Source organism: Bos grunniens, chromosome 21 (assembly GCF_055505025.1).
Source record: "Bos grunniens cultivar Pamir isolate PY7600 chromosome 21, Bosgru_T2T1.0, whole genome shotgun sequence".
Classification (NCBI taxonomy): domain Eukaryota; kingdom Metazoa; phylum Chordata; class Mammalia; order Artiodactyla; family Bovidae; genus Bos; species Bos grunniens.
The window spans coordinates 45,678,201-45,701,594 of record NC_141185.1 but is presented as its reverse complement, the minus strand read 5'-3'; the positions used below and the strand labels follow the sequence as shown (position 1 = coordinate 45,701,594).

The window sequence follows — 23,394 nt, the reverse complement described above, 5'->3', positions numbered from 1 at the left end:
CTAAATATCTTATCTCAGGTAGAATTCAGAAACCCCAAATCACTGAGCAAAGGAGATGGTAATGACATCAAATTAGAGCAGCTTAATGGGGCTTGTCTCCACTAACAAAAATAGGTAACATTCACTCAACACTTACTACTTTGACAGGCTCCATTCCAAGCACTTTCCATGTATTAACTCATTTTATTCCCACAACCCAATAGGTACTACTATTATATCCATCTTAGAATGGGAAACTGAGGCACAGAGAGGTTAAGTAACTTGCCTAAGCTCACAAGATTCTGGCTGTAGTCTGTTAGCTTTTTTAGAGTCTCTTTTAACAACAAATCAATACTTCTGGGTCCAAAAAACATCTTGCCATTATCATTTGGGAAAACTTTGTCACTTTGTCACTGGGCTATGATGACTATTTCTGAGAGAGTCAGAGTGGTCCTAGAGGCATGTCCTACATCATCTTATATCCATTTGTTCCAAATCCTGGAGATGTGGGGTCCCTTGGATCGAAGGCCAGCACCTGTCCAAAATCCCAAGACATGGGCAAGAGTCTGAATTTTCAGTGTTTTGTTTTTTTTTCCTGAACTTTCAGGAAGTTATTATATTTGACAAATGGAACAGGGAGCATGGGAGGAGTCCTCCTGGGGTGCAGGGAATAAGGGGTGCCTTGTCTGTAGAGAATTTAAAAACAACAACAGAACTAAGTACAAGTCAATCTGCTCTTATCTCCATCGCCAACAATTCTCAACAACATCAGTGATAAAAATACCAACCTGGTGGACTGGACACTTACCACCAACCCCACCCATGAGGGTTGGTACACCACAGCTTTAATTCCTGGTTTCTCTTGCGTGTGTGTCTGATTCTTTGTGACCCCATGGACTATAGCCTGCCAGGCTCCTCCATCCATGGGTTCTCCAGGCAAGAATACTAGGGTGGGTTGCCATTCCCTTCTCCAGGGGATCTTCCCGACCCAGGGATCAAACCCAGGTTTCCTGCACTGCAGGCAGATTCTTTACTGTCTGAGTCACCAGGGAGGCCTTTACATTCTACCATTTTATTTGTGAGGCTGACTGTCCACCCCGGATACCCTCTCTCTTCACTGGGTACCCTGAATGATGGCTGAGTTGGATGAGAGGCTTTATTTGGGAGGGAGGGAGAGGGATGGCCTTAAAGTCTGTGTCTGCCTCTTCTCCCCATGAAGGTGTCTGGGAAAGAGAAGCTGGGAAGCCTGGCATGGGGTCCAACTCTGGTTTTTCCCTTGAAGGCAGATGTTGTCCCCAAACTTAGAGTCAGGCTCCTGCTGGGAAAGGGAGTGTCCTGGAGACCCAGCCCTGATATCCCAGCTTCTCTGACACGTTCTCTGTGCCCCAAGGCAGAGTTAGTCACTTCCTTCTCGTGCTCTCACAGCACCAAGTACACCCGTTTTGTTGGAGTGCTGGGCACAGAGGAGCACTCTTAGATCACCCCACTCTCCAGGCAGCTCCCTGAGGGCAGCAACTTACTTGCTCATCTTTGTTCCCTTGTTCTGATGTAGCGACTGACACAGAGCAGATGCTTAAAATGTCTAGTGGGACCAAAAATGGAATCACAGCCTGTCCTCATCTTTCCCCATGAAACTTAGATGCTATGTGTCTGTGAGAAATATGGTCTAGGGTGAGGCATCATGTGTTCATTCATTTCACATACACTTGTGTATGCTTATGTCACCATCATTATGCTTACGTGTTGTTTTTCTTTATTGTCACTGATCTCAGTAATTTCATTTGTTAAAGATATTAATTTGTTCTATTATACTTAATAAACAAAAAAGAAAAATTAGTGTCTCATACATGTTTATGTATCTGTTTTTATGATAGATTTCAATTTACCCGAAGGTAATCATTAAGAATACATTAGATGGAAGTGGTTGTAAGAAATAGTTCCTGCTTAGTAAGCAAGTGTACATGGAAATTATTTGAAAGGCCAGTGCATACATGGTACAGTTTTGGCTGACTAGAACCCATGTTACCTGGAAGAGACAAAGAAATTGTATTCATGAAAGGAAAACCTGATACTCTGAATATTATTTTTTTGATTGACTTCAGTCTCTTATCCACTGCAGAACTCACTAACTTAATACAAATTACATATCAAGAACAAGCTTCCAGACCTAGAGGGGTAGGATGGGGGAAGTGGAAAGGAAACACAGGGAGGAGATATATATATATATATAGTTATGTATATATAATTTATTGGTTTATCTTGTTGTACAGCAGAAACCAACATAACATTGCAAAGGAATTCAGTTCAGTCGCTCAGTCGTGTCCTACTCTTTGCGAGTCCATGGACTGCAGCACGCTAGGCTTCCCTGTCCATCACCAACACCCAGAGCTTGCTCAAACTCATGTCCATTGAGTTGGTGATGCCATCCAATCATCTTGTCCTCTGTCATCCCCTGCTCCTCCTGCCCTCAATCTTTCCCAGCATCAGGGTCTTTTCTGAGTCAGCTCTACACATCAGGTGGCCAAAGTATTGTAGCTTCAGCATCAGTCTTTCCAATGAATATTCAGGATTGATTCCCTTTAGGATTGACTGATTTGATCTCCTTGCAGTCTAAGGGACTCTATCCTCCCATTAAAAAGAAATTTTAATTAAAAAAGAAAAGAACCAGCTTTCGAAATATTATTTAACAAAAGGTTCAGTTCAGTTCAGTTGCTTAGTCGTGTCCAACTCTTTGTGACCCCATGAATCGCAGCACGCCAGACCTCCCTGTCCATCACCAACTCCCGGAGTTCGCTCAAACTCATGTCCATCGAGTCGGTGATGCCATCCAGCCATCTCATCCTCTGTTGTCCCCTTTTCCTCCTGCCTCCAATCCCTCCCAGCATCAGGGTCTTTTCCAATGAGTCAACTCTTCGCATGAGGTGGCCACAGTACTGGAGTTTCAGGTTCAGCATCAGTCCTTCCAATGAACACCTAGGACTGATCTCCTTTAGGATGGACTGGTTGGACCTAACAAAAGGTAGAAAGTAGCAATTCATAAATGATACTGACTGGAAAAGTAGATGTTTTATACAGAAAGAAGTTGTAGAAAATTTTTTTAAATAAATTGATAAATCTTAAAAAAAATTAATTTGCAATGCTGATAGAGAAACAGCAATTTAATACAAAATGGGGAGATTTCTGGAAGGAAATTGAGACATTTCAGGTGGGGAGCAGATGCTGTTCATTCACCCTCTGATGGTGACTCTGGGGCCTGCAGTAGTGGAAGAGGAAGTGGCCTTAACCCTAACCCAAGTGGCTGTCCCACCCAAGACCTACCTGGGGATAAAGACTGTGAGACCTCAGCTCCGTAAAGGAATTACTTACTAATAACGGGTGGGGATGAGCTGGAAGCAAAATGTGACAGGACTCGTTCAGCCTTGTCCAGGCCACACCCAGTTTAGTCAATGATTTCTGAACCCGAAGAACGTTAAAGGGACACAGCAGAAGTCGTACCTGGGGCTTCAGATTTTTTAATGTCCACCTTTTTCAATCCTCTATGAGGAAAAAAAACACCCTCATGTTGCAAGGATGGTCTTGAGAGGTAGTCTGTCCTGAAGACCATCCAATCTTTTCTCTGAACAGACTAGTGGCTGACCCGACATCCCTCCTCCCCCTTAAGCAGAACCGAGTAGCTTGCTTCAACAAGAGCCATGTCAGCAGTAATCACTGTGAAAAAACCTCTCTGCCGAGATGAAATTCAACTTTTGTAGGCGCCTGTGCTGCGGCAGCTTTTTTAAGGATATATTTTCTAGGCACCTTAAATGTAAAAGCATGTAAAATAAATAAGAGCCAATTAACGGTAGCATCTGGGGAGATGCCGCTTAGGAGAAAGGGACTGGAATGCAGGGGAAGTCCTTGGGAAGCACGCCACTGATGGCCGCAGGAGCTTCCTGAGGCCTGGCGCTGACCTACTCTGAGAATCTTCCTGGGCCTCCCAGGTGATAGGAGCACAGGCAGGGCTTCCAAACCAAAGTCCCTGGGTGAAATCGGGCTCACAGCTGTGTTTCATTAGACCTGAACAGTGGATGCATCTTGTAAAAGCTGAGAACCTGTAAACAGGACGTGTGCTGTCCAGTTTACACTGTCCTCGCCACTGTGAACTGTCTGACTTTGACTTGTCCACAGCCCAGCCTCTGTGGGCGCCTCGCTCTGGGACCCCCAGGCCCTAGACTCTGGTTCTCAAACTTGGCTGCCTGTTAGAACAATCAATCCAAGGGAGCCTTATGAAATACCCATGTCTGGGTCGTACCCACAAAGATTCTGATTTACTTCACCTGGGGCACAGCCTGGGTAATAGTTTTAAAAGCTCCCAAGGAGATTCTTTTTTTTTTCATTTATGACCAGGAAAAACTGAAAAATTTACCAAAAAAAATTTATTAAGGTAAAATTGGTATATTACACTGTGTAAGTTCCATATGTATAACATTTTAATTTGGTATCTATAAAATCTACAAAGTGGTCACCCCTAAAATTCTACTTAGCATTCATCAACATAACCCATTTGGCACACATCCCCAGTCCCCAGCTTTCTGATAATCTCCAGATGATTCTAATGTGCCAGGGACTTTGAGAACCAATTGAGCCCTTTAAGAAGGGTTTCCCAGGTGGCACAGTGGTAAATAATCTGCCTGCCAATGCAGGAAACTCAGGTTAGATCCCTGGGTTGGGAAGATCCCCTGGAGGAGGAAATGGCAACTGATTCCAGTATTCTTGCTTGGGAATCCCATGGACAGAGGAGCCTGACAGGATACGGTCTGTGGGGTCACAGAGTCAGACACGACAGAGCACTGGACACGCACACACACATACTTTGTCATACCACTCCTGTTGCTAAATGCTCAACAAAGGTAATTAAAATATGGCCCTGATGCTTAAAGACCTCAAGGAAGACATAGACACTCTGAAATACTTGCAATAGGATATACTGGACAATAGAAGAGGGTGTAAACTGAGTGTTGTAAGAGGCTCAGAAGGAAAAATGGGGACTTCCCTGGTAGTTCAGTGGTTGAGACTGCATGCTTCCACTGCAGGGGGTGGGAGTTCAATCCCTGGTCAGGGAACCAAGGTCCCACATGCTTTGGGGCATTGCCAAAAAAAAATAAAAGGAGGGATTGGAAATACCAACAAAGGCACCACAGAACTAAAGACATTTAGATCTGTGTCTTAAAGGATAGAGGGCTTCCCTGGTGGCTCAGAGGTTAAAGCGTCTGCCTCCAATGCAGGAGACCCAGGTTTGATCCCTGGGTTGGGAAGATCCCCTGGAGAAGGAAATGGCAACCCACTCCGGTATTCTTGCCTGGAGAATCCCGTGGACGGAGGAGCCTGGCGGGCTACAGTCCACGAGGTCGCAAAGAGCCAGACACGACTGAGTGACTTCACTCACTCACTCACTTAAAGGATAAGTATGAGTCTCCCAGACAGAGAGTGGGTTAGGGGTGGAGGTACTTGCAGAGCAAAGGCATGGAGGTGCCCCACTGCACAGCATGTTTGCAAAACTTGGCTTTGAGTCAGGAAGAGAATTTCAGATTGCCTTGAAAGTTAGTTTACCCTGCTTATCTATAAACCTAATGGTTCAGGATGGCCTTAATTATTTTTTCAGTATTTTGGCCCATCAAGGTGAATTGCAGATGACTTTTCCAGCTGCAAAGACAGCAATCACTGGTGTAATCACATTCTTCATCTGTTACCCAGCACCTTTCCCTTTTCAAATAACATTCCAGAAATTTGAACATGACCCTTATCTCTAGCACAGGGTAACCTCTTTTTCTCTCATACAGTCACGGGTACCCTGGCATTGCTAATTACCTTATGTTGGCTAATTCCAACAGAAGCGTTATTATAAAAATCACACAGAGAGAAATCGGGGAAAGGAGCACACAACATAGACACTAATACTTTGGAATATTTGCTTAAAATCACTTTGGGACAGTTAGAACCTAAGTCATTCCACTAATTAATTCAGACACACTAGTGTCTGTAATTCGTCTTAACCATGTCTTTTAAAATCCACACTTTGGGGACTTCCCTGTTGGTCCAGTGGTTAAGAATTCACCTTCCAGTGCAGGGGGTGTGGGTTTGATCCCTGATTGGGAAGCTAGATTCCCAAATGCCTCAAGGCCAAAACACCAAAATACAAAACAGAACCAATACTGTAACCAATTCATTTAAGATTTTTAAATGGTCCACATCAAAAAAGAAACGTTTAAAAAAATCCACACTTTGTCCTCTCCTCTGGACAACTTTCTTAATGCTCTTCAATTCAGAAATTATGGATTTTTAATATTCAGACTTAATGAGTTATCCAGAGGCTCATCTGATCTAATTATGGTTCCACCTTCCAAAGTGCACGCATTGTCAGAAGTAGAGCATTGTCCAAGATCAGCCAAAATGTCTGCGCATACGCTGGCATTCTCCTTTTCACGTGCGTGTATCTTAGCCCAGGGCAATGTACACGACTTTGATATTCTTCAATATTTTCAAGCTGGAAGATCTGTGCAAGTTTAATTACAAACTTAGGGGCCTCTTGCAGCTCAGCCCTTCATTATCATTAATGAACACTTCGTCTGTACTAAAAAGAGAGCTCTAATTGGGTTTATTTCTTTCAGTAGAAATACAAATATCCCTCAGAAGTTTACTTTGCCAATCTAGTTTGTGAAGTGAACCTTCGAATCCATGCAAACCAGAGGACCCGCTGAGAATAAATAAATTTCACGATATTAGCTGGGCAGGGGAAGCCACAATGAAAATCCACTGCATCACAACATATACTTGGTTCATTAATCAGTAAGTAGAACCTGGCCTTAATTATTCATGATAATAGCCCTTAATATACTAGTTCACGGCAGTGTATTCTGTATCAGTAATGGAAGTCTCCAGTCTTCAAGAACTTATTACAACTCTCTGCTATTAAATCTTCACTGGAAGGTGGGGGTACGAGCCTGACCGGGGTTTTCATGGGAATGTCATGTTCGAAGCATAATAATCAGGCTTTACTGTTCGGGGGAGACTTTCATCCTAGGGATCTCAAAGCGCTTTATGAGCCTTCATTAGTGCCAGGAATGCCCTGAAGGCATCAGGGTTTTACTATCTTCCTTTTATAGGTAAAGAAACAAGACATGGGCTGGTGAAGTGACTTGCCCAAGGTCACAGAACAAATGGGACATCTTGGAGAACACAGGCAGGTTTAGGCAGTGACTGTTTCTCTTCAGCCTTGCAAGAAATCACTTGTGTGTCTTTTGAGCTGGAGGGTCATGGCCATGACTTTCAGTGTTGGGGTGGCCCCCATCCACTCCGACACACGCAAGGCACATAAGAGGACTTCAGTGCCTGCTGAAGGGAGGAATAAACGGTAGTTGCACTGGTGCTTTCAATTCAAAAATTCCTTATTAGCTACTCCAACTCTTTAATTTACAATTTCTCTCCCACTTTGTATAGCATATGGAAGAGTCCTGTAAAGTATGCTAAATATGCTGCTATCGTTTTCCCAGTTGCACTAAGAAGAATTGTTTGCAGGTTTTTGTCCTTTAGGAAGAGAGAGATTTCCATCTTCCATATTAAAAGATTTTAATAAAAGGTCTTTTGCTCAAGTTAGCTTCTGCTGTTATATGGGAGAGTTCTAGATAATTAAGTGGTAAGTTCTTCTTATAAATCCAGCTATTTTTTTCCCCTAAACCCTCAAGCTTCGAAAACCAAGAGAGAGCTTTTAAAATATTATTTTTTATTGCGAGTGACATCTATAATACAGGTCCCACTTTGAGGTTGGTGGGGGGATCTTTTTTGTTTGTTTTGCTTTAAATGTGTGTATTTGATCCCAGCCCGGATTTACATTTCAAGCATTTTAAAAGTGTGTGCACTCCCAGTCGTGTGGAATGCCAGGACACCGAGTTCATTCAGCAAGAAGTGAGCTTTCAGCTCTGTCCTTTGTGACGGATTGCAGAGCGTCTCTACCTTAAGGCAGGCAGGTCACCAGGCCGCTGCTGTGACCCCCCCTAACCTGTACCAGGCTGCCGGCAAGCACTCCCTGTCAGCTCTGTTTACTCTGGCAAGACTGATGGCGTCCAGGTGGACTTCTCAACCCCCGCGCCTCCCTGCTCTCCGCCCCCACTTCTTCACTCAGGCCCACGGAGATGGCTGCCTTTGCCAATGCGATCGCTAGGTAAGGAGCTGCTGTGCAAAACTGTAGCCCGTGAAAGTGTCTTTTCTCCTGAGTTAAACCAGGGCCTCCACCTGATTCCTCCGCCCTCCCCACCACCAGAGTCCCAGCCCCGAACCACATGTCCTCTGGGTTTTAGGGAAATGTGCCTTGTGCTTGTTACAGCCTCTCCATCTCCCTGGATAAAGCCACTCGCCTGGGAGGGCTGGGCGGTGAGGCAGATAATCCTGTTAGGCATCTGGAGGGCCTGGCCAGGGGATGTTCAGCTCAAGAATGTCAGGATGAGATGGAATGGTGCTGGAGGTGGGCTCCCGGCCCGGGGCTGAGGGTAAACAGGCTTCTTCCCTGCTGGACGTCAGCCTCGGGCTGGCCAGCTCCCACTGGCCGCTGATAAGTTGCTGACCCTAAGGACTCATTGCCATGATGGCTGTTATGTACCGACAACTGTTGTTTTAGCCCCTTAGATGTGGCACTAAACACTAGGGACTCATGATGAGTAAGACTCCATCCCCAGGTAATGTGTGCAGAGGTGGGGGGAGGGAGGGGGGAGGTTAAAGGTCAAGAAAGCAAACATGTGACAGAATCCAGAAAGAGAATGATCCCCAAAGAGTGGAAGGAATTGAGAGGGTGCTTGCAGGAACAAAAAGCACCAGGACATAGAGGGGGAAAGGCAGGGCGTCCTGATGGGAGAAATGACCTAAGACAAGGTGCTGAGGCAGGAACTAATAAGCTGCATTCAGGGAACAATAACCAAGGACTATGGGAATGCAAGAGTTCACCCAGGGGAGTGAGAGGAGAGGAGAGAGGATGGCTGGAGAGCCAGGGCTGGGCCAGGTGGAGAGGGCCAGGAGTGCCAGGTGGAGGGTTATTAAGGAGGCAGAAAGAAAAAAGTTCTGGAAGGATTACCCAGGAAGGTGGGAGGGTGACATGATCCAGGTGGTATCCTAGAAAAATTAATCTGGCACCAGCGTGTACATGGAAATAAACTGAAAGCAAGAAGCTGGTTGACTATAGTAAACACATGCACCATTCGATAAGGGCTGGGAGATGGCTACTTAATCTATTGTAGGAGTCTAGAGCCTTCTCCAGGCCCTACCCTCTACACCTTTCCATGGCTGACTTCATTCACCCCTTAGGTCTTGGCTTAAATACCACTTCCTCCAGGGAGACCTCCCTGACCAACTCCCTATTAGGCAGGGTCCCTCTGCCGTATGTTCCCACAGAAGCCCATTTGCTTTGTCATAATTACTTCACTGTGATGTGTGTGTGTGTGTGTATGTGTTAAAAATATACATATAACATAAAATTTACCATCTTAACCATTTCTAAGTATACAGTACAGTTGTTGTTGCTCTTCAGTTTCCAAGTCGTGTCCAACTCTTTGCGACCCCATGGACTGTAGCCCGGCAGGCTCCTCTGTCCTTGGGATTTCCCAGGCAAGAATACTGGAGTGTGTTGCCATTTCCTTCTCCAGGGGATCTTCCCAACCCAGGGTTAAACCTGCATCTCCTGCACTGGCAGACAGATTCTTTACCACTGAGCCACCAGGGAAGCCCATACAGTACAGTAGTGTTACATATATTCACGTTTTTGTGCAACTGTCACCATGATCCATCACCAGAACTCTTCTATTTTGCAAAGCAGGAACTCTGCACCCATGAAACAGTACCCCATTTCCTTCTCCCCTGGCAACCAACATCCTGCTTTTTGTTTCTAGGGATCTGACCATTCTCAGGTACCTCATATAACAAGTGGAATTGTACAGTATTTGTCTTTTTGTAACTGGCTATTTTATTCAGCATAACATCCTCAAGGTTCATCCATCTGGTAGCCTGTAACAGGATTTCCATCATTTTTAAGGTGAAATATACTCCGTTGTATACATACCACAATTTGTTTATCTAGTCATCTATTGATTCACATTTGCAAAGTTTTTTTAAAAAATACAATGAATCTGATAGAATAGACTGCTGCTTCTGCTGCTGTTGCTAAGTTGCTTCAGTCATGTCCAACTCTGTGCAACCCCATAGATGGCAGCCCACCAGGCTCCGCCGTCCCTGGGATTCTCCAGGTAAGAACACTGGAGTGGGTTGCCATTTCCTTCTCCAATGCATGAAAATGAAAAGTGAAAGTGAAGTTGCTCAGTCGTGTCCGACTCTTAGTGATCCCATGGACTGAAGCCTACCAGGCTCCTCCATCCATGGGATTTTTCAGGCAAGAGTACTGGAGTGGGGTGCCATTGCTTTCTCCGGACAGAATAGACTAGAACAGAATAAAAGTCGCAGAGTGTACTCTTGTAACAGGGATAAGTATTGAGACAGAGAGTCCCTTATCAGAACTCCAATATAGGGTCTTCCCTGGTGGTACAGTGGCGAAGATTCCATGCTTACAATGCAGGGGGCCCAGGTTCAATCCCTAGTCAGGGAATTGGATTCCACATGCTGCAACTAAGACCGGGTGCAACCAAATAAATCGTTTTTAAAAAATAACTCCAATATGAGATTAACAACATAGGAAATAAAATTTATATCATGTGGCCAGAAGTTAGTAACATGAAACAAATCCCTTCTCTATCTTGTACATAGTACGAAACCTGTATGCAGGTCAAGAAGCAACAGTTAGAATCAGACATGGAACCACGGACTGGTTCAAAATTGGGAAAGGAGTATGTCAAGGCTGTATATTGTCACCCCTGCTTATTTAACTTCTATGCAGAGTATATCATGTGAAATGCCAGGCTGCATGAAGCACAGGCTGGAATCACGATTGCAGGGAGAAATATCAATAACCTCAGATAGGCAGATGACACCACCCTTATGGCAGAAAGCAAAGAGGAATTAAAGAGCCTCTTGATGAAGGTGAAAGAGGAGAGTAAAAAAGCTGGCTTAAAACTCAACAATCAAAAAACGAAGATCATGGCATCTGGTCCCATCACTTCACAGCAAATAGAAGGGGAAACAATGGAAACGGTGAGACTATTTTGGGGGGCTCCAAAATCAGTGCAGATGGTGACTGCAGCCATGAAATTAAAAGATGTTTGCTCCTTGGAAGAAAAGCTATGACAAACCTAGATAGCATATTAAAAAGCAAAGGCATTACTTTGGCAACAGAGGTTCATACAGTCAAAGCTATGGTTATTCCAGTAGTCATGTATGGATGTGAGAACTGAACAATAAAAACGGCTAAGCACTAAAGAACTGATGCCTTCAAACCATGGTGCTGGAGAAGACACTTGAGAGTCCCTTGGACTGCAAGGAGATTGAACCAGTCAATTCTAAAGGAAATCAACCCTGAATATACATTGGAACGACTGATGCTGAAGTTGAAGCTCCAATACTTTGGCCACATGATGCAAAGAGCTGACTTATTTGAAAAGACCCTGATGCTGGGAAAGATTGAAGGCGGAAGGAGAAGGGGACACAGAGGATGAGATGGTTGGATGGAATCACCAACTCAAAGGACATGAATTTGAGCAAACTCCAGGAAATACAGAAGGACAGGGAAGCCTAGTGTGCTGTAGTCTGTGGGGTCACAAAGAATCAGACACGACTGAGTGACTGAACAATAACATTGAGCGAGTGTTAAGGTGGGTGCTGCTTACTTTAGGTACTCACCCTTCTCACCTTAAACCACCAAAATGAGTTCATGATGGGTGATGAAGTACCAGTTCTCTTGGCCACATTTCCTCAGGCATTCTCCACTCTGTGGCATTACCCGTCCAGAACATGCACAGGCTGGGTGAATAGGACTGGTCCTTCCAGCTGCGTGATCCTAGAGGCTCCCACAACCGGAATGTTGTCACCTGCTTACTGGCCACAGAAGTATGGATTCAGTTTCTAATAGGAGTTCAAGAGCCCTTTCTCTCCCAACGCCCTTCAGTTCATTGCTCCCAGCAATTCATATTAAACCCTAGATAGCAGTCCTTCCTTTAGAGTAGGTCAATAGTGGTTTAAGACAGCTGTTTAAAAGTTTATATGATACCTTGAGATCTTAATTATGTTGAATTGGTTCCTGGTGCTTTTCAGGTCTGTCCTTCTACTTTTCTGTAAATTTATCCTGTTAATTTTTGAGTTTGATATTTAAACTCCAATCAAAAAAATCTTAATTAATCTACTGAAAAAATAATTGGAGTATATAATAGAACTGCATGTAACTTTGTTCTGTATTTTTCAAGCCTCCTGTAAAGTGTTATCTCTCTCTCGCTCTCGCTCTCGCTCTCGCTCACACACACACACACACACACACACACACACACACACACCCACCCTGGGGCCAAGGAAGCAAAGAAGAGAGGTAGAGAGGTTGCAAGTATTCTTTGGTGACACGAGATAGAAGGAAGAGGATGTGAGTAACTTAACACCTCAAATCCTTTCCCTAGCCATTGGGACATCACCCTCCCATCCTTCAAGTTGCCACTTTGTTCTGGCCATTACACAAATGTTTGGTGGACACAGTTAGCATGACATAAGCGTGCACTGAGGTCTAGAGCCTCGTGGGTGCAGGAGTGGCCTCTGCTGACCTGTGTTGAGTGTGCTTGATTGCCCCCAGGCTCAGGGACTGCACTGGGCCAGGAGCAAAGTCATCAATAAACATCTCTGCCTGAGAGAACCAACCAAATGCGTATAAACAAGAACTGTGAGCTGGAAATAACTTACACTGGTAGTTGAATAGAATGATCACATCCCTTGACATATACCCACAGTTCAAAGATTCATAAGGCATTTCAGTTTAGGTAGAACCTGTGGTTGGGAGAATAATGTATAATAAGCTTATGCAACCTTTCAATACAGATAAAAGAAATTCAAAATTAAAGAATCACATCTAACACTTCCTTTTCGTAACTGAACTTTAAAATTGTCCTTGGAAATCAGAACACCTATTGAAATGTAGAGACACTGAAGATATGAAATTGATATTGAACTTCTAATATAAATTATACATTTGGAATCAGGGCTTAGTCAAAATTAAGTTCACACTTTAAGCCTCTCTCTAACCAAAAGACAGTGAAAGATAAAATGTAAAAAACAGAACACTAAAAATGTATAATGATGCTCAAATAGAAAATAAGTACTTCCATGGGCTACATATTTATCAGAAATACAAGCTTGCAAGCAGTGGTACTTTTGATGACTTTGAAAGTACCCCATGATGGGGCTTTCCTGGTGGCTCAGTGGTAAAGAATCCACCTGCCAATGCAAAAGACATGGGTTTGATCCCTGGTCCAAGAAGATCCCGCATGCCGTGAAACAACTAAGCCCATGCACCACAACTATTGAGCCTGTGCTCTGGGGCCCAGAAGCCGCAACGATTGAAGCCCAAGTGCCGTAGAGCTTATACTCTGCAACAAGAGAAGCCACAGCAATGAGAAGCCAGTGTACCAAGACTAGAGAGCAGCCCCTGTTCACTGCAACTAGAGAAAGCCTGCACAGCAATGAGGACCCAGCACAACCAAATATAAAATTATTTTTAAAAATAATAAAAAAGTACCCCATGGGAAATGGGGAACCAAAGCCAGGATCACTGCAGAACCACACAGATCCAAACACTGAGTATTGACATGGCTTTTCTCAGGTCCTGGATGCTACGTAGAGTTTCTCTCATCTCCTTAAGAATGTGGCTACTTTAAGAACCACAGGTCCAGGTGATAGCCTTAGTCTGTTTTTTACAGGCTTCTTTAATGAGTAAGGGAGTCCCACCTTAATCTCATTTTTACACCAAGATACTATATCTGGTCCCCACTCTTAAATCAACAATGAGAGGTTGCTTTAGTTGTGTCCAGCTCTTTGCGACTCCATGGACTGTAGCCCACCAGGCTCCTCTCTCCATGGGATTCTCCAGACAAGAATACTGGAGTGGGTTGCCATGCCCTTCTCCAGGGGATCTTTCAGACCCAGGGATCAAACCTGCATTTCTTATGTCTCCTGCATTAACAGATGCGTTCTTTACCACTAGAACCACTTGGGAAGCCCAAATAAACAAGGAGTAGATGAATTCAATCCACATCAAATGACAATTAAAAAGCTACCTGAAAATGATTTTAAGATGACTGTTTCAGGATCTTCAAAGAGGTAAATGAATGAGTAACATGCATAAAAGAATAAAAAAATAAAGAATAAAAAATTATTAAACAAAATAAGTAGAAATGAAACAAGAACAGGGGAATATGAAAAACAACTTATAATAAATCTTAAAATTGAAAAATGTATTTATTAATATAAAATATATTCTTCTATATTGAACATAAAAAGAAAAGTATAATATTGAGAGATAATACAGGAAATTTACTCAAAGCGAGCATAGAAAGATAAACAACAAAGATCGGTGGCTTCCCAGTGGTCCAGTGGCTAAGACCCCGCATTCCTAATGCCAGGGACCTGGGTTTGATCCCTGGTCAGGGAACCAGATCCCACATGCCACAACTAAAGATCCTGCATGCCACAATGAAGATCAAAGATCCCGTGTGCTGCAGCTATGACCTGGCATAGCCAAATCAATGAATAAATAATAGATGAACTATGGATGGAGGTTCGTTACATCGTACAGGAGACAGGATCAAGACCACCCCCAAGAAAAAGAAATGCAAAAAAGCAAAATGGCTGTCTGAGGAGGCATTACAAATAGCTGTGAAAAGAAGAGAAGCGAAAAGCAAAGGAGAAAAGGAAAGATACACCCATTTGAATGCAGAGTTCCAAAGAATAGCAAGGAGAGATAAGAAAGCCTTCTTCAATGATCAATGCAAAGAAACAGAGGAAAACAACAGAATGGGAAAGACTAGAGATCTCTTCAAGAAAATTAGAGACACCAAGGGAACATTTCATGCAAAGATGGGCACAATAAAGGACATAAATGATGTGGACCTAACAGAAGCAGAAGATATTAAGAAGAGGTGGCAAGAATACACAGAAGAACTGTACAAGAAAAGATCTTCACGACCCAGATAATCACGATGATGTGATCACTGACCTAGAGCCAGACATCCTAGAATGTGAAGTCAAGTGGGCCTTAGGAAGCATCACTACAAATAAAGCTAGTGGAGGTGATGGAATTCAAGTTGAGCTATTTCAAATCCTGAAAGATGCTGCTGTGAAAGTGCTGCACTCAATATGCCAGCAAATTTGGAAAACTCAGCAGTGGCCACAGGACTGGAAAAGGTCAGGTTTCATTCCAATCCCAAAGAAAGGCAATGCTAAAGAATGTTCAAACTACCGCACAATTGCACTCATCTCACACGCTAGTAAAGTAATGCTCAAAATTCTCCAAGCTAGGCTTCAGCAATACGTGAACCATGAACTTCTAGATGTTCAAGCTGGATTTAGAAAAGGCAGAGGAACCAGAGATCAAACTGCCAACATCTGCTGGATCATCGAAAAAGCAAGAGTTCCAGAAAAACATCTATTTCTGCCTTATTGACTATGCCAAAGCCTTTGACTGTGTGAATCACAATAAACTGTGGAAAATTCTGAAAGAGACAGGAATACCAGACCACCTGACCTGCCTCTTGAGAAACCTGTACGCAGATCAGAAAGCAACAGTTAGAATTGGACATGGAACAACAGACTGGTTCCAAATAGGAAAAGGAGTACGTCAAGGCTGTATATTGTCACCCTGCTTATTTAACTTATATGCAGAGTACATCATGAGAAACGTTGGACTGGAAGAAACACAAGCTGGAATCAAGATTGCTGGGAGAAATATCAGTAACCTCAGATATGCAGATGATACCACCCTTATGGCAGAAAGTGAAGAGGAACTAAAAAGCCTCTTGATGAAAGTGAAAGTGGAGAGTGAAAAAGTTGGCTTAAAGTTCAACATTCAGAAAACAAAGATCATGGCATCCGGTCACATCACTTCATGGGAAATAGATAGGGAAACAGTGGAAACAGTGTCAGACTTTATTTTTCTGGGCTCCAAAATCACTGCAGATGGTGACTGCAGCCATGAAATTAAAAGACGCTTACTCCTTGGAAGGAAAGTTATGACCAACCTAGATAGCATATTCAAAAGCAGAGACATTACTTTGCCAACAAAGGTCATCTAGTCAAGGTCATGTACGGATGTGAGTTGGACTGTGAAGAAGGCTGAGTGCCGAAGAATTGATGCTTTTGAACTGTGGTGTTGGAGAAGACTCTTGAGAGTCCCTTGGACTGCAAGATCGAACCAGTCCATTCTGAAGGAGATCAGCCCTGGGATTTCTTTGGAAGGAATGATGCTAAAGCTGAAACTCCAGTACTTTGGCCACCTCATGTGAAGAGTTGACTCATTGGAAAAGACTCTGATGTTGGGAGGGATTGGAGGCAGGAGGAGAAGGGGACGACAGAGGATGAGATGGCTGGATGGCATCACTGACTCTATGGACGTGAGTCTGGGTGAACTCCGGGAGTTAGTGATGGACAGGGAGGCCTGGCGTGCTGTGATTCATGGGGTCGCAAAGAGTCGGACACGACTGAGCAACTGAACTGAACTGAACTGAACATATATTTAATAGGATTCTGGATTAAGAGAACAAAGAAAATGAAGACAGCAATAGTTGAAGATATACTAATTGAGAATTTTTCCTCTTATAGAAATACACATCAAATATTGAGCAGGATAACTCAAATCATGCCTTGGCAAATCTTCATGAAACTGAAAAAAACCAAGGATAGGAAGAAAAAAATTAAACCTATGTAAGCGGCAAGATAGATTTCCTGCTACAGAATGATGTTAGATCAACAGTGAACCACACATCAACAATATCAGAAGCCAGAAGACTTCTGATGGAATTAAAAAAAAAAAAGAATCAGTTCAGAATTCTTCACACAGCTAAATGACCATTTATGAGTCAGAGCAAAATAAAGTCTTTCAGATTTACAGTCTAAGAGCATGTGCCATTCACAATGCTCACTGAAAAGACTACCAAAGGGCTTACTTCAGTAAGAAGAAAAGTGAACCCAAAGGTATGGACGGTGGTATGAACAAAATCAACCAAAATAGAGGAAAAAATGAATTGGCAGATTAACTGCTGACTGTAACTTTGGGCCAGAAGTTACCTGAGATGTATAAGATAAAGAGGAAATGTTGAAACATGAGCCAAAATAAAGAAATAATTCACCACCATTCATAAGAAAGAACTTGGTCTGCTCTAGATTCTCTTTGTTCAGCCATTCAGCAAAGGAGGAACGAGTGACCTGTATTTAATGATTGATTTACACACAAGTCTTATTCCAAGAAAGATTTAGGTTAGCTAACCTACAGCTATTCCTGGTCTATCCTTCATTTTCAGATCCAGGAACTTCCTAAGGGAGTCACTGGCAGCCTTTTGATTGAACCTTTGGCACTAGTCCCAGGGAGGGCTCTCCATGTTAAAATGAATCACGGGATGCGGTATTTTTTAAGCAATCCAGTTCCTCAAGTCTTTTAGACAAGCACAGCAAAGACTTTTTAGAAAAACTCAAAGGAAAATGGAACATGGGACTTGTAAAAAAATTCTACAGCACTAAAGAATATGTAAGACCCCAAGGGAAAATCTTCCTCAAGTAGGTAAACTTGAAGATAAAGCTGCTTAATATTTCCAATAACATAAAAGAATTTATTACGTCCATCAATGAACAATGTCAGTATAAAAAGAATGCAACAGAAGTATACTCATAACAGCAGAAATTGGGTCTTCATTTAAAGTAATAAAAGCAGAATGAAAAATACAGAGAATCTACTCATTCATCAAGAATGATACACCAAACAGAATAAATCAATACAAAATATTTTATACGAAACAAAAGAAGACAACAGATATTAAAAACAGGACACAGACCTGACAGCCAAATTGTGAATAAAACATTCCTGACAAAGAAGGAACAGCTGGTTAAGAATTAATTATCAAAGCTCTCAGAATTTGGAGGGAAAAAAACTTGACACTGGAAATCAAGAGGACACACCAGAGGTGGGTCCAGTGGCCCAGTGGCTAAGACTCCACTCTCCCAATGCAGGGGGCCCAAGTTCAATCCCTGGTCAGGGAACTAGATCTCATGTGCCACAACCAAGAATTTGCATACTGCAACTATTAATAAAAATCGCACTTGCCACAACTAAAGGATCCCATGTGCCAGAACTAAGACCTGGTGCAGCGAAATAAATAAATATAAAAAAGAGCGAAAGGAAAAACATTATACAGTCCACTATTATGTAGATGTGACACCCAAGGATTTCATTCCTAGCCACAAGTTTTCACAAAAAAGAAAAGAAAAAACATTCTGAGATTTGCAGAGACTCAAAAACATTAGTAAGCTCAGTGCTGTTTAAGCAGAGATTCTTCAAGAGTATTCAAATCACTGTGGTCCAAATTAGTAAAAGAACTATTAATCGTAAGTGAAGTCGTTCAGTCGTGTCCGACTCTTTGCAACCCCATGGACTGTAGCCTACCAGGCTCCTCTGTCCATGGGATTTTCCAGGCAATAGTACTGGAGTGAATTGCCATTTCCTTCTCCAGGGGATCTTCCTGACCCAGAGATCATTAATCGTAAAGCTATAATTTAAAAATAAACAGGGGTCATTATTGAAATTGGAGATAAGTATTAAAATCTGCATCAGGTTTTTACAAGTTATAGGAAAAGAATATTACTGATGTCTATATAACTGATACAGGGACACCCCTGGTGGCCCAGTAGTTAAGAATCTGCCTTGCAACACAGGGGACACAAGTTCGATACTTGGTCAGGGAACTAAGATCCCACATGCCTCAGAGCAACTAAGCCTGAGCGCTGTATCTAGTGAGCCCAAGGGCCACAACAAGAGAATCCTCATGCTGAAATGAAAGTTCCCGCAAGACACAACCAAGATACCACGTGCCACAACTAAGACCTGACAAAGCCAACTTAAAAATAATAATATGTCAATGTATGGCAAAACCCACCACAATATTGTAAAGTAATTAGCCTCCAATTAAAACAAAATAATAATAATAACTGATAAAGATATTGGAACAAAAGAAAGAAAAACACTTTGAAAGATTAAAAAGAGAAAGTTTTATATTGTGGGAGACAGTTTCTAAGGGGTTTCCCACAGAGCCCTTCCTCCCAGTATTCAGGTCCTGGTGAAATTTCCTACCCAGTGTGAACTGGACCTAGGGACACTCTTCTGGCAAAGGGCAGCAGAAGGAATGGGATATCACTTCCGAGATGAGGTTACAGAACAACTCTAGCTTCCACCTAGTTCCCCATTTCTTGTTCTAGCCTGCTTTCTCTGAAGGAAGTACTGCCATGTTGTTGTAAGCTGCTCTATAGATGTGACGAGAAACTGATAACTCTGGCAAACAACCAGCCAGGCCTGGCGCCTGCCAAGAGTCACATGAGTGAGCTTGGAACTAGATCTTTTGAGGGTGCCAACAGCCCCATGGGTGAGTGAGAGATAAATGCTGCCCCAGAGAAACCTTGGGATGACTGCAACCCCAGCCAACACCTTGACTCAATCGTACTATAGACCCTGGGCCATAGGTCTTAGCTAAGCCACATTCTACAAGATAATAAATGTCTGTTCTTTTAAGTCACTACATATTGGGACAATTTGTTACACAGCAATATATAAGTATCATACCTATTGTCTGATTATATTTTAGAAGAATGGGAAGAGGAAGAGAAAGAAGAGGAAAGCGCAGAAGAGCATATTTCTTCTTACCAAAGGGAGTCAAGAAATACCAGCTTTGATTCAGTACAGAACAAAAAAAATGTATAAAATGTTTAAAGAAAATTATTACTAGGTTTAACAATATGGTTGTTGGCTTCCAAATAGTCAAAGTTAAAAGAACATACTTTGTGTGTTGAAATAGCATGAAAAATAGCAAAGAAATACTGAGTGAGAAAGTATGTAATGAAATCCCTTAAGTCAGAGCAAGTATAGCAATTAGACCAGGAACCATTTTAGAAAACAAGGAATCTCACGTTGGGTTAAAAAAGAAAACTCAAAAATATTTATTTATTTAGTAAAGAAATATATTTATTGAGCCCCAACCGGGATACCTGATGAATAAGCCTGACTCAGTCTGACATTAAATACAAACAAGCAATTATGACACAGGATAGTAAGTGCAATGGTGAAGGAAAATAGCACATAAGAAAAGTTGGTTGATGTAACTTTTTCTCCCTTAGTATTTTTAACCCCTTTTATTTTAGGCTATCCACAAATCAGCACCACTTTCCAAACAGCCTTCCAAGATTCCCAAGACATAGCCCTAAGATATACACAAACAAACACAAATTATATTTGCTATAGTCTCTGATCAAAGTGTAGTAAAGTAATAAAGCATACAGTTTAAGAACAAAACAGAAGGCATTAATGAACTGGAAAGCTTTAAATAACACCTGGCTCAATGAAAAATACTGATAATATAGTAAGAGATGATCCAGAAAAATAACTGGATATATTACATAAGAAAATATAGCAAATGTGGCTAATGATACATTCAGAGTTGAAATCATAGCACAAAAATTTTTTGAAAAGAATTTAGCATTCAACTTAAAGTTCTAGATATAGAGCACTAAAGAAATCCTAAGAAAAATTAGATTAGGAAAATAATGAAGATAAAAGAAACTGATGAAGGAACAAATTAAAAATAGACAATATAGTGAAAAATCTGATTAAGAGGAAAAAAAGAAAGAATTAGAATTGAGAAAATTCACATAATAATAACTATAATATTTTTAATTATTATATAATGCACACAATTATGTGTTACTTAATTTTAAAACAGCATTAGATTTAATTTAAAATAGCACTAGATGGACATTTCTGCCTAAAAATAAATAAAATAAGGTATAAGAAACAGAAAACTTGAAGAGTAATAAAGGAAAATGAATAGAAAAAAACTATTTAAAAAAACCCTCTAGCCCAACCAGCAGGTTTCAGTTCAGTTCAGTTCACTCGCTCAGTCATGTCTGACTCTTTGCGACCCCATGAATTGCAGCACGCCAGGCCTCCCGGTCTATCACCAACTCCCGGAGTCTATCCAAACCCATGTCCATTGAGTCAGTGATGCCGTCCAGCCATCTTATCCTCTGTCGTCCCCTTCTCCTCCTGCCTTCAATCTTTCCCAGCATCAGGGTCTTTTCCAATGAGCCAGCTCTTCACATCAGGTGGACAAAGTATTGGAGTTTCAGCTTCAACATCAGTCCTTCCAATGAACACCCAGGACTGATCTCCTTTAGGATGGACTGGTTGGATCTCCTTGCAGTCCAAGGGACTCTCAAGAATCTTCTCCAACACCACATTTCAAAAGCATCCATTCTTCGGCCCTCAGCTCTCTTTATAGTCCAACTCTCACATCCATACATGACCACTGGAAAAACCATAGCCTTGACTAGATGGACCTTTGTTGACAAAGTAATGTCTCTGCTTTTTAATATGCAGTCTAGGTTGGTCATAATTTCCTTCCAAGGAGTAAGCGTATTTTAATTTCAGGGCTGCGATCACCATCTGCAGTGATTTTGGAGCCCAGAAAAATAAAGTCAGCCACTGTTTCCACTGTTTCCCCATCTATTTGCCATGAAGTTTCCCCATCTATTTGCCCATCTGTTTGCCAATCTATTTGCCAGCTATTTGACCAGCAGGTTTGAATGCTGTCAAATCTTAGAGAAACATAATTTCTATGTTAAAAAAAATAATAACTTTTCCATAGCATTCGGGAGGAGAAGGCGATGGCACCCCACTCCAGTACTCTTGCCTGGAAAATCCCATGGACAGAGGAGCCTGGTAGGCTGCAGTCCATGGGGTCGCAAAGAGTCGGACACGACTGAGCGACTTCACTTTCACTTTTCACTTTCATGCATTGGAGAAGGAAATGGCAATCTACTCCAGTGTTCTTGCCTGGAGAATCCCAGGGACGGGGGAGCCTGGTGGGCTGCTGTCTATGGGGTTGCACAGAGTCGGACATGACTGAAGTGACTTAGCAGCAGCAGCAGCAGCATTGGGGAAAATAGGAAGCTACCAATTGATGTTATAAAACAAATATGTCCATGGACTCCAAATTTCTTTGACTTACATACACATAATTACAGGCCAATTTCCCTTATAGAGATATGAAAACCTAAAATGGAACAGAATTCCGAAGGATATTGATGCTACAATTCAATCTCTCAACAATCATTCATTGAACACCTATTACTGGGCAAAGATGATACACCAAGCATTTTATGCTAAACCCTGGGAGATACTAAATTAGTAAGGTATGGCCTTTGTCATCAAGGAGCAGAGTCTAATAGATGGGGAGGGCATGTAAGAGAACAATTTAAATGTGTTACATGCAAAGGAAACCTATTCTCAGAGTATAGCAAGGAATAGGGACATCTAGCCCAACCTGGAAAAGGAAAACAGAGAACTTTCAGCAAAGACTTCTTGGAGGACCATGAATGAGTTTATTTATTTATTTATTTTTTTTTTGAATGAGTTTAAACTAAGTGTAAAGGAAGAGCAGGAATTAGCCAATAGGGAGGTGGGGGAGCAATGTTCCACCTCAGCTGGTGAAGTTATTCCAGGCAAAAGAGAGAGGAGTGGAAGGAATTCCCTGGTGGTTCAGTGGATAAGAATCCACCTTCCCATTCAGGGACATGGGTTCAATCCCGGGGAACTAACATCCCATATGCTGCCAGGCAACCAAGCCTGCATGACACAACTAGAGAGCCTGCGTGCTGCAACCAAGCCCAACACAGACAGATAAATAAGTATCTTTTTAAAAAGAGAGAGATAGGAGCAGAGACATGGAGGTAAGCTTGCTTAGAAAAAAACTTCTATGCACAATAGTGGCCTACAGGCTTAGGATGGTGTATACTGTTTATACTCTAAGTGCAGGGTCTAAACCAAAGGAGGCAGAGTGTGAAGTACAAACAACAGATGATTGAGGACAGACCCTGAGGAACATCCAAAGTGCAGGTGGAGAAAGAAGAACCCACAAAGCTCATGGAAAATGTCTGGTGAGAGAGGAACGAGGAGAACCAGGAGCACAAGATGCTGTGGAACTCAGGGAAGTTGTGGTCCACGGAGACTAATACAGCAGAGGACAGTGTGAACAGGGGAAGAATGCCTGTTGGACGGGAACAAGGAAGTGAGCAACAAGTGTAGACTACCTGAAAAGCTAGGACAAGAAGAAGAGGAAAGAGTGGAGAAGGTGTGAGATCCAAAGGAATGTTCTGGGTTTTTTGTTGTACAGGGTTGTTTCAGATATAATTCTAAAAGTTATGACTTAAAAATATATCATT

The 23,394-nt window shown here is 42.3% G+C and overlaps 1 long non-coding RNA gene and 1 other non-coding gene across 2 annotated transcripts; one reads left to right on the top strand and one right to left on the bottom strand.

Moving 5' to 3' along the window:
• Positions 1–2,199: 2,199 nt before the first annotated feature.
• LOC147349569 (uncharacterized) lies at positions 2,200–11,338 on the bottom strand. The gene is made up of 2 exons (XR_015149980.1): positions 3,475–11,338; positions 2,200–2,988 (listed from the first exon to the last, which is right to left on the bottom strand). It is a non-coding gene; the product is annotated as an uncharacterized LOC147349569 (long non-coding RNA).
• On the top strand, positions 5,202–5,273 carry TRNAW-CCA (transfer RNA tryptophan (anticodon CCA)). The gene has a single exon. It is a non-coding gene; the product is annotated as a tRNA-Trp (tRNA).
• Positions 11,339–23,394: the final 12,056 nt, after the last annotated feature.